Here is a 5,508-nt window from a genome sequence, read left to right as displayed (position 1 = left end):
CCCGACTCGGGGTGAGTCAAGGGGTATTTTGGGTATTTAGTACATTACCGGGATATCGAGTAATGGGAATAAATATTTGAGGATATATTCAGAGTTAGTGAGATTAGGAGGGAAATTTATGAATTTTGACCATTTTACCCTCGGGGACATTTTTGGTACCCCGAGCTTTGGATTTGCTTAGAGTTACTTGAACTCTAAGTAAACTAAACACAAACAGAAAAAAAACACAGAAAAATACAAACACCAAACTCTCTCACTCGTGTACTCTCTCTCTCTCTCTCTCTCTCTCTCTCTCTCTCAATCCTTTGAAATTTCTTGCGATCTAAGGGGAATCGAAGCTAGCTTAGGTTCAAGATTACTTGGGGAAAGGCTTAGTGTTGTTTTGGCAGCAGAGGTATCGATTTATAGCCTCAATTCTTTATGTTTTCTCTGGTTTTAGTTGAGTTTTAAAGTTTTGAAAACTCAAATCTGAATTTGATTTTTTGAGGAGTTTTAAGTTATTTTTTAGGGATGGTTTTGAGGCATATGAAGTGTTGAGTTGATTGAGAACTTTGTTTTAGAGATTTGGCTATGTTTGGTTGAGTTTTTGGTGAGTTTTGGCTTGAAGAAAACGAGGGAAAAATTGGGTTTTCATGTCGAGTCGCGACCCTATTCTTGGGGCATCGCGGCTTACATGAACGAAAGGGAGAAGGAGGTGCTGAACGTCCATTTGGGTCGTGGCTTGCAAGGAGAGTTGCGACGCGTGTGTTTTAGAGGAGAGCCCTTGGGCTCTCTACCTAGGGGCGGGCCGCGACTCTTGGGCCTTGGGTCGCGACGCTTGAAGGGCTTTTGAGCCCCGGGAAGGTCTTGAGTGCAGGAACTATGACTTAGGGGCTCGAGATCGATTCTACTACCTGATTTAGTAGAATTCGACGTCCCGGAGGCTAGGACTCGGTCCAGAAGCCTTTATTCGCTCGTTATTGACATGATTCTATATTATGGTTGTGACTAGGTTATTGCTAGGGGCTCAAAATTGGGATCGTGCTCAAGGGTCATTCTTATTATACGTTGCACTCGGACCTGAGGTAGGAAAACTACACCTACTATGTGTTAAATGTGATTATCTTCGTAATTAGGGCTCGACCTCGTTAAGGAACATGGTTATTACCGTGTTTGTATTTAATTGGCTGAGTTATGTGATTAATATGTATGCATACTTGTATTATCTGAGGTATGCTTATCTATATCTGGTTATTTGTTTATTTGGTTGTCTGAATATCTGGTTAAGGCATTGACTTATTAGTCAATGGTGGAAATAGCGCGTAGTGTGTTGGTCAAGAGGCTTAGGCTTGATCAAAGATGTACTATTACGTTGGCTGACCCTATGGTCATTTGGAAAATAAAATCAGTTGGCTAGCTCTATGGCTAGTTACTCAGAGCTAGGGCAAAGGGCTCCGTGTGACTCTATGGTCACTTAGCTAGGGCATAGGGCCCTCAGTTGACTCTATGGTCATCTATTCAAAGCAGTGGGCCCCAGAATGATCCTATAATCATTTATTTTTAATTGTATGCATGCATGAGTAGGTTATTATTGCTGGGCATGCTAGATATGCATATGGAATCTGTATTTACTGTTCATGCACTTGTTTATAGTTTTCTTGCTGAGCCTTGACTCATGGGAGATGTGTGGTGTAGGTAAGGGGAAGGAAAAAGCTTGACCAACCTTGAGTTGGAGAGCTTCGGTGGCGACGTGTACATATATGCAGCTGCTCGACCACCACAACTGGGGCAATCTTGGAGGAACCAGAGTTGTATCCCCTATTTTGCCACCTAGGTAAGCTTGGCTTGTATTTTGACTTGTATATAACCTTTTAAACACTTGTTATGTTATTTTGGGATCCCATGTATATACTAAACATTTAAATGAAAAGTAAACGTTTCCTTTTGACTGAAACATTTAACCCTAACCCTTGTTATTAACCTTGGTTACACGTTTATAACCAAGGGACTTGATTAGCAAGTCTGACACTATTTAAAGTACACAGTGTAACGGTCCTAGATTAGGAGTGTAATGCCCCGAATTCTCCGTTGTGTTTAACGGCGTGAATAGTAGGCCGGGAGGGCCATACTTGCTTAGTTATGTTATTAATTGATAGAATGCATGTATATGTTGATTATATTATGATATGATGTGAAATGCATGCATGTGAGTCCATATTTCTAATTACAGGGGTGTGATGGTAATTTGGCCCGTTGAGGGTAAATTGATTATTTGTACGCATGTTGGTGATATATTTTGAGACCACATTATGATGTGGGTTTGTTCGAGCCATTTGACATGAGACGATCAAGGAATGTTAATTATCGGTTTGGTCATAACAGGCTTAAGCTCGGGGCTCGGGGTGAGTCTCGGGGTGTTTTAATGATTAGAGTGTTACCGGGCGTTAAAGGGTAACGGGATGTGAATTATTGGTGTTTGAGGATATTGAGATTAGCGAGAATTGGGAAGCGTTAATTATGATTAACGGGATTAGTGGAATGTGCCAAAATTACCCTTGAAGTGGCTTTAGAAGCTTTAAAAGACCTAGGGGTATTTTAGTCTTTTGGCTTGGATATATATGATGTTTGGAGGCTGTAGAATAAACAGAACCAAAAACAGAGTTTTCTTCTTCTCCTTCCCGTACCTTCTCCTTCCTTCATCTTCCTTGTGAATTTTTGTGATCTTGTTAAGGATTTGAGCTTGGGAGCTAGGCCTTGGTACTTTGGGAGAGTGTTCCACTGTGGAAGAGCACCATAACTTGAACTTGAGGTAAGCTTTTAGCCACTAGTTTTCATGTATGCTCTGTTTTCGTTTTAAGTTTTCAGCTCTAGATTTTGGTGTGGAAAGTTGGAGTCAAGGGGAGTTTTACTTGGGTTATGATGAGGGAGAGTTATGGGTGATGTTTAGAGGTTTAATTGGGTGTTAGGTTGGTGTTTTAATTGGGTTTGAAGGGTTGGTTCAAGAGAAAAAGCAAGGGAAGAAAAACAGGGGTTTTGGCTGAACTGGAGCTTGCGCCGCGGCATGGCCAGGGTGAGCCGCGGCCCTTAGGGAGTGCTGAGTTTGGGCGCCTCTGTTTGAGGGGCAGGCCGTGGCCCTTAAGGCATTTTTGGCCAAAATAGTGTTTTTAGCATGGGGATTCAAGCCTAAGGCCCTGGGGTTGAACCTACTACCCGGTTGAGTAGTGTTTGATGTCCCGAAGGTTAGGTTTTGGTTTGGGAACCTTTTATTATTCATTTTATTGATGTAATCCCATATTTGGTTATGACCAGGTAACCACTAAAGGACCAAAAGGTTGATCGTTCTCAGGGTCGTTCTTGCATTATTTCTAGCTCGAACCGGAGGTAAGAAAACTGCACCCCAAGTGTGACATGCATGGATATTCATGAGGCATGTTGATTGTGAGAATATGGACTTGGACTGAATATAGTATGCTTGGCATATGTTGCTCACTCATGCATGGTACTGACTTATTAGTCAGGTTTGGTGAAGGTGCTAGTATCAACTGTGAAGTTGTGACTCATCAGTCAGATTCGGCAGTGGTACTGGGCACTGGTCACGTTGCACTGACTCATCAGTCAGAATTGGCAAAGGTGTTAGTATCAGCTGTGAAGCTATGACTTATTAGTCAGGTTTGGCAGTGATACTGGACACTGGTCACATAGCGCTGACTCATTAGTCAGAACGACCTTAGCGTGGATCACGCAAGCCAACAGAGATTAGATCTAATCGACTATTAGCATTGAATGACTCAAAGAGCATTAATGCAAGACCGACCCCGAGGGTCGATGATTGAGTTAAGCACTTGGAGGCTAGTGGCTTACCTAGCAGCCACTCTCCCGCCTGAACCATGTGATGTTCACTTATTTGTTTGAAAGCTTTATGCCCAGTGTGATTATAATGATAATCATTTGATAATGTTTATGAAAAGTATTATGTTTTCTTGCTGGGCTTTGGCTCATGGGTGTTATGTGGTGCAGGTAAAGGGAAAGAAAAGCTCACCTAGCCTTGAGTGGAGAGCTGATGTGGTGATGTGTACATATGCGGCCGCTTGACCACCACGGCCAAGGAGTTCTCAGAGGAACTAGGGGGTTTACCCTATTTTTGCCGCTTAGGTCGGCAGGGTTGTAAATTTAAAACTGTAATGACCATTTTGAACTGAGAACCACTTGCAAATATTTTGTTTAGCTCTGCAGAGCAGTTTGTAATAAAATATCCATTTCCTTTTTATTGGTTTAATACCTTAACCTGTTAATCACATTTAGAGCACGTTTTTGACCAAAGGACTCGGGTAGCGAGTCAAATTTCCGGTCCACCGTTCACCGTAACTGTTCTGGGGTAGCCAGGGCGTTACAAGGAGGGCGTTACAATTTCTTTGTTTGTGCCTTCACTGCTCGTTTTCTTTTGCCTCTTGTTTTTCCTATGGCTAACAGAGAGCTCTAAGACATCCTTAAACATGTCGAAGGAGTTATGATTGGTTAAATACACAGTGAAATCGGTTAGGCACGAAGAGGTGAAAAAACCATAGCGGTTTCACTAAAGTCAACATGTGCGAGTTTAATTTTGGTATAGGCATTTAAACATGATTTTTTTAGGCCCAAAGTGTTTCTTTGGAGTATATAAGAGTCCCCAAAAAGATTGTAGGCATTTGAAGATGTTTTGGGGTGCCAAGTCAGTACGACCTTCGTTGCGTCGCCTAGGGGCGGGCCGCGACTTTTGGGCCTTGGGTCAAGACGCTTGAAGGGATTTTGAGCCCCGGGAAGGTCTTGACTGCGGGAACTTAGACTTAGGGGCTCGGGATTGATTCTACTACTCGGTTTAGTAGAATTCGACATCCCGGAGGCTAGGACTCGGTCCAGAAGCCTTTATTCACTCGTTATTGACGAGATTCTATATTATGATTGTGACTTGATTACCGCTAGGGGCTCAGAACCGGGATCATGCTCAAGGGTCGTTCTTATTATATGTTGCACTCGGATCTGAGGTAAGAAAATTGCACCCAGTATGTGTTAAATGTGATTATCTGCATGATTAGGGCTCGACCCTGTTAAGGAACATGGTTATTACTGTGTTTGTATTTAATTGGTTGAGAAATATATCTGTATCTGGTCATCTGAATATCTGGTTAAGGCATTGACATATTAGTCAATGGCGGCAATAACGCACAGTGCACTGGTCGAGAGGCTTAGGCTTGACCAGGGACGTACTATTACGTTGGCCGACCCTATGGTCGTTTGGAAAAACAAAGCCCTTAGCTAGCTCTATGGCTAGTTACTCAAAGCTAGGGAAAAGGGCCCCGGGTGACTCTATGGCCAATAGGAAGGGCATAGGGCCCCGGGTTGACTCTATGGTAATCTATTCAGGGCAGCAAGCCCAAGAATGATCCTATAATCATTTATTTGTAATTTTATGCATGCACGAGTAGGTTATTAATGCTGGGCATGCTAGATATGCATCTAGAATATGTATTTACTGTTCATGCATTTGTTTAT

General features: G+C 42.6%; 1 long non-coding RNA gene across 1 annotated transcript; it reads left to right on the top strand.

The window, feature by feature from the left end:
- Nucleotides 1-4,244, top strand: LOC133823749 (uncharacterized). The gene is made up of 2 exons (XR_009888447.1): nucleotides 1-1,813; nucleotides 3,997-4,244. It is a non-coding gene; the product is annotated as an uncharacterized LOC133823749 (long non-coding RNA).
- The last annotated feature ends 1,264 nt before the right edge of the window (nucleotides 4,245-5,508 follow it).

This window comes from Humulus lupulus, chromosome 1 (genome assembly GCF_963169125.1).
Source record: "Humulus lupulus chromosome 1, drHumLupu1.1, whole genome shotgun sequence".
In the NCBI taxonomy this organism is placed as follows: domain Eukaryota; kingdom Viridiplantae; phylum Streptophyta; class Magnoliopsida; order Rosales; family Cannabaceae; genus Humulus; species Humulus lupulus.
The sequence above is the reverse complement of the archived record's forward strand: the minus strand, read 5'-3'. Positions and strand labels throughout refer to the sequence as shown.